This window comes from Episyrphus balteatus, chromosome 2, assembly GCF_945859705.1.
Source record: "Episyrphus balteatus chromosome 2, idEpiBalt1.1, whole genome shotgun sequence".
NCBI lineage: Eukaryota > Metazoa > Arthropoda > Insecta > Diptera > Syrphidae > Episyrphus > Episyrphus balteatus.
Genome location: NC_079135.1, coordinates 58875584 through 58881985, shown reverse-complemented (window position 1 = coordinate 58881985; position 6402 = coordinate 58875584). Strand labels below are relative to the sequence as shown.

General features: G+C 33.2%; 1 long non-coding RNA gene across 2 annotated transcripts; it reads left to right on the top strand.

Annotated features, from left to right (window-relative positions):
* The first annotated feature begins 4592 nt into the window (after nt 1-4592).
* On the top strand, nt 4593-5923 carry LOC129908831 (uncharacterized). 2 transcript variants are annotated; one of them, XR_008771328.1, is made up of 3 exons: nt 4938-5048; nt 5123-5333; nt 5612-5923. It is a non-coding gene; the product is annotated as an uncharacterized LOC129908831 (long non-coding RNA). The 2 variants fall into 2 exon arrangements; XR_008771326.1 differs by having other exon boundaries at nt 4593-5333.
* The last annotated feature ends 479 nt before the right edge of the window (nt 5924-6402 follow it).

The window sequence follows — 6402 nt, the reverse complement described above, 5'->3', positions numbered from 1 at the left end:
GGTGTGCGTAAAAACACCGTGGCTACACTATGTGTGTTTTTCACATTTATTCACGAATACAAAAGAGATTACAACAACACGAAATAAACAAATGGGTTTTGGGGGGTAAAACGTACGAATGTTTCCCATCTCCTTTGGGTATCTCTGTCCGAGACTCTTTTTTGACGTTTCTTTTTCCACTTCTTCTTTTTTCAACACTCCCTCTCATTTCTTTTTGCTTCTTGGTGCAATACAACAACCACAAATTTTAAATTAAAAGAGAAATTTCAAATTTGAGTCCTTGACTCAAGAGGCATCGTGTAATAGTACACGCCTCACAGAATGATTATCAAAAGAAAACTCGAAAAAAGAGTCAAGCCTCTTGAGGCTTCATGTAGCTGACATTGAAAGCCGCAGCAACATAACTTTGCTGAGCAAATTATCTTTGAATGTGAGTTCGACTTTTTCTCTGTGCAGACAAAAACGAAAAATATATAAAAAAAATTTTTTTCTGTCCTTTGGAGAATTAAAGTAAAACCATTTAGTTTAAAAAATAAATAATCTTCTCACTTTTTTTTTTTATTTTTTTATTTTTTTTATTAGTGAAATCAATATTAATCTACCACACAAATTCTTCGGCACAAAAATTACACCATCATCGGGAAGTTTGACACCGCATCACAGCTTCAGCCTTTGTGCATTAAGAAAAAAAAAAAAAACAAAAACCACCACCAAAGTGCAGAGTAATTTTTTCTTTTTCAGTATTCTTAACTGGCCAGGCCAGGGATCTGTTTTTTATTTATTTAGTTTTCAAAAAAAAAAAACTATTTTGTGTGTTTCCAATAAATATTAAATAAATATAATGGTTGATTATAAGAATAATTGTTTGTTTTTTTTTTTGAAGATTTTTTTTTTATTTCAAGTGAAATTACAGTTTAATTCTTAATGAGACAAAGTTTTTTGAAATCACATTTGAAACAAATTTATATGTTAAATTGATTAATTTTCACTAAAAGCTAGTGAATTAAAACTATTTATAAAATTCAATTTATCATGTTTCATGTGTAATTTCAAAAGGTTTAGTTTCACTAGGAACAAACTTCTTTTACGTACAAATTTCACCACTTCTAGATAAGTACTTTTAAAGTACAATTTTCAGTGGTTTTTCTGTATCAAAAAAAGTACTGGAAATTGTAGGTACATCAGAAGCACTTCCAGATGTGCTTCGCTGATGTACTTTAGAAGTACATTTCTCTGTACTTTAAATGGAGGGGAAATTCATTTCATCTTGCATGCCAGAAAGAGATAGATGCTTCACGTATTCTTATATACAGAAAGTATATAACTGAGTTTTTTCCCGAGCTCCTATCTTTTTTCAGTGGAAAAGAAGTACTTCTTCTACGTAGATATTTCATCGGTTTTTTCTGTAGTTCTACGTTTGCTGGACACCTCCAATGGAACAGGGCTATTATATTTTTTTGTAACAGGGCGCGTCTGTATTGGAAATAGTTCTTAGCATGTCAACAAGTCTTAACATGAAATGTTTCATGGAAGCGCTAATTCATGTGCTATTTCAAATTCAATATTAGAGGATTTAAACTTCAATTTACGAAGTCTACCATCGAAATTTGACATCAGATTTAATTTTTCCTTTTGGAAATGTAGTTTTTTTTCAGTTTTTTTTTGTCTCCGTTTTGCGGCTGGCATATTCTTAACACATAAAGTCAATTTCTTATTAATAATGAAAGTTTTCGAAGGAAAATTGTAATGCATGTATCTACCAATATTATAATAAAATAAAGATAATACAACTTGCACTCACACACTTGCAACTTCTTGTGTATGAACACAAAGTCGAAGGAGAAGCGTGGTGAAAAGTGCGAAAAGGAGAAATCATAAACAAAAAATACCAAGACTGGAAATTTTCGTACGTCTTTCCCCCCGAAACCCTTTTGTATACAGTGCTGTCTGTGAATATATGTGAAAGCCACCAAGTTGGTAAATGACGTTAACACGCACACATTTATAGATTCACGACATTCACCACACATTTGACACGAACACAACGATAGGTTCACGACATTCACCACACCTTGCAGCTTGTAGGCAAACGGCAGTTGACCGCCGAGTTTCCAGTCTTGGTATTTTTTGTTTATGGGAGAAATGACGAAAGAAAGACAAAGGCAAGAAAATGACAAATCGCCGTTTTGTTATTTATTGCAGTTGTTGCAGTTCCTCGCGTGTTGCGTATCGTGCTCGTGACTCGTCAAAAGTATTAATAATAATATAATAAAAAAATAAGGTAAAAAAAGGTATGCATTGCTGAAATGTAGCTTAGGCCGTGTGTGAATTGCGTTAAATAGTTAAATCCGTGTTAAATTTTTGACACTTTTGAGGTGAATAAAAATTTTTCAGCTGTTAAAAATTTATTGGGCTCTGGGACCTGTTTAAATTTGAGTTAAATTTTTTTGCAGATGGTTTTGTTTTGTTTTTTTTTTTTTTTATTAAGGCCGTGTGTGAATTGCGTTAAATAGTTGAATCCGTGTTAAATTTTTGACACTATTGAGGTGAATAAAAAATTTTCAGCTGTTAAAAATTTATTGGGCTCTGGGACCTGGTTAAATTTGAGTTAATTTTTTATTGCAGATGGTTTCGTTTTGTTTTTTTTTTATTTAAAAGGAGTTTCATGGCAGAAAAGAGGCAGAAAATAGGCAGAGAAAAATATTAAACAATTTGATATTTTTTTATTCACCCCAATAGTGTCAAAAATTTTACACGGTGTTAACTATTTAACGCAATTCACACACGGCCTAAAAAGGAGTATCATGGCAGAAAAAATCTTAAACAATACATTTTTTTTTAAATTTTTTTGTTCACCTCAATAGTGTCAAAAATTTTACACGGTGTTAACTATTTAACGCAATTCACACACGGCCTTAGTAATTTTCTAATCAATAACACTGTGCTTGAAAGTGGAACTTTTTTTCCGACAGACGGCGCACATATCTACTAAAGATAATTCGGCCATGCTGATTAGGTCAAATAAGAAAGATATTCGATTTTAAATATAAACGATAAAAACAAGATATATTTGATATGTTTTCATTTTAAATCGATTTTAATTGATCAAATATGTATTTTTTTAGATAAATAACAGAGAGTATAGTATATGAAGTACAAAAAAATTACAATTCCACACTTTAAATCACGTTTTTCGACAGTAAAACTCAATTTTTTGTTAAATTGCAACTGCAATTTTAAATGAAATGATGTTTGTTCAATTAACTTGGCCGATATGAAGGTATATTAAATATTACTCTTATATCTATTTTTTATATACAGGGTGTCCCAAAAGTCAACGTCGAAACGAAAATGGTAGATAGAGTAGGTGGTGACAGTTATCAGAAAAATAATAAAAAAATTGCAGCCATATATTTTGTAAGTTATGGGCATATTAACAATTATTACTTGTTTGCCCTACTAAGTACTAAAAAATTTTACATGACTAGTTCAATGAACCGTAGTGTAAAAAAAATGCAAATGCAATTCTCTTTTCAAAATGGTATGTCAGCTATTACATGAAGCCTCAAGAGGCGCGACTCTTTTTTAGAATTTTCTTTTGATAATCATTCTGTGAGGCGCGTACTATTCCACGATGCCTCTTGAGTCAAAGACTCAAATTTGACATTTCTCTTTTGATTTAAGTATTGTTGTTGTTGTATTCCACCAAGAAGCAAAAAGAAATGAAAGGGAATGTTGAAAAAAGAAGCCCACGACTCTCCGGTCGGATAATTTTTTTGTTATCTTCTTTCTCTTTTGCACTCATTGGTTTTGAAAAGAGGCGCGCCTCTTGAGGCTTCATGTAATAGCTGACTATAACATTGTTGAGAATATTCCATAAATAACCGAGATAAAATTTTGTTTCTTGAGAAATCCGACTTTTTTATTATGTAATTTTTCCATATTATTTATGCATGAAAAGTTGACCCGCAGCTAATCCGCCGAAATTGCTTAGAGGATATAATATATGGAGTGCTTGTTTATATACCTTATACATTGTAACCCCATATGCATGGATAGGGGTCGCTGCCTTAGTTTTTCAGCGGGAGTCCGGTTCCGGAGCTATAAATAAACACGCTTGTTGATGACACATTAAATGAAAATAAAATGGAGGCATGCACTCATCGAAAAACTTAAAGAAACTGGAGCCCTCTATAAAAGCTTCACGGAACTAACATCACAAGCACTCCATATATTAGGTGTGTTTTTTATTACCACCGGTCTTAACTTGACAAAAAAACGCATCGGGGCTTAACCTGAAATCTTGGCAGCACTGTATATTGAATGTTCCGAAAACAGCAGACACAACAAAAATTTAGAATTGTCATATTTTTCGCTTTCGTCATTTTTTTGTATTTTTCATGTATGTTTTACAAAGAGATACAAAAATGTATTCTAGCAAAACTATTTTAATACATTTTGTCCTTCCACGTTTTTAAACAAATTCTAAACAATTTATGAAAACATTAGTTTGGTAGCACAGATTTAAAACTCTTCAAAAAGTTAAGCCCCGAGAAATCTCCGGGCTAAACAACTAAGCCCAAGGGCATAAACAAAAAATACCAAGACTGGAAACTCGGCGGTCAACTGACGTTTGCCTACAAGCTGCGTGGTGTGGTGAATGTCGTGAACCTATCGTTGTGTTCGTGTCCGATGTGTGGTGAATGTCGTGAATCTATAAATGTGTGCGTGTTAACGTCATTTATCAACGTGGTGGCTTTCACATATATTCACAGACAGCACTGTCCACAAAAGGGTTTTGGGGGGAAAGACGTACGAAATTTTCCAGTCTTGGTATTTTTTGTTTATGCCCAAGGGGCTAAGGTGTTGTTGTATTTAACATGTAAATTGCTTAGCCCAGACTGCGTTTTTTTTGTCTAGTTAAGACCGGTTGTAATAAAAAACACACCTATTATATCCTCTAAGCGAAATTGGTGGGTTAAATTCCTGATCCTAGGCGGAACCACGTTTGTACAACTGGCCCTGGGATTCAATAAACCTCGCAACTTGTAGGCAAAAATGATTTGACAACTCAGTTTCATTATTTGGTATAGTTTGTCTATGGTTTCCATTCTTGATATAGTTTGTATATGGCAGTTACCAGATAGTTATATATCTGTGGTGGAAAGCACAACGAAAAATATCTATTTTCATGTTCATGAATAAACCTCGAATCAAATCAACCTAAGTTTCCAGAATTTAAACTAATTGTTTCTGTGTTCTATACCTATGTTATACCTATGTTGCTAGATATGTCGACTACAAATACAAATGTTGAACAACATAAAATATGGGTAACTTAATAGCCCTGTTCCATTGGAGGTGGTAGTCTAATATACTAATAGTAGATGTTTTGGTTAATCTGGTACTATCATTTATCATGCTCTTGTTTCCGAGTAGATACGGTTTGTATTGAATTCGTTGAAAGTGCCTTCCATTAAAAATCGCTAGTAAACTACTAGTAGTACTTACTTTGCCACCTCCCAAAGGAACAGGGCTTATGATACAAAGCGTTCATAAAATACTAATATACCTATTACTTTTTCGTGTATATGAAATATATTTGATATAGTGCACATTGGCAAATAAAAAACTCCAGTCAGTTTACAACCAGCTCTGCGAATTCGAGACTTTGCTTTGTGAAGAACAAGCAGAAGGACCTCAACTCTTTGAGCTCTTAAATACTTTAAATGAGATCTATGACCATCATCAGTCTGTTTTGCAGACAATTGAATCGAGCAAGCAGTCCCTTCGTGAGAAAAGTAACGGCCTTCAAATACAAATTGAAGTTCTAAAGCGATCAATTGATCTAATGAAACTGGAAACAAATTAAAGACGCCAAAATAAAATTGAATTATTATAGTTTTCATTGAGATGAAGGAAACCTCGTTTATGATTTTTGAACTTCCTAAAAAATTATGTTTACAAAAATTTGAAAAAGAGGAAATTTAGCTAACACAAACATAAAGCCAGAACTATAATTGTCGGATCGCCGGATGAAAACGGAGCTGAACAGCGCTCGCAACCGCACTCGACGGATGAAAACTTGTCGAAAATACAAAGAAAACAACAACAATTGACAGTAGCTTCCGACTCCATCCGGCAATTATGGTTCTGGCTTAGGAAACAAAAAATATCAAACGAAAATAATAGGTCTGTTCGACACTCAGTTTGAAACTGCCGAATTTAGTTTAATACAGTCAAATAAGGAGAAAAAAGGGGTAAATCTCGGAATTAATGTTAGTAGAAATTTTTTTTGCTCAATATCTTCCTTTTGCCATTCTATAACATATCTCAAAAATCTAGAAAAATCTCATGTCCGCTTGTCGCGATTTCAAGGTCAAATCGCGAAATGGAGATTTT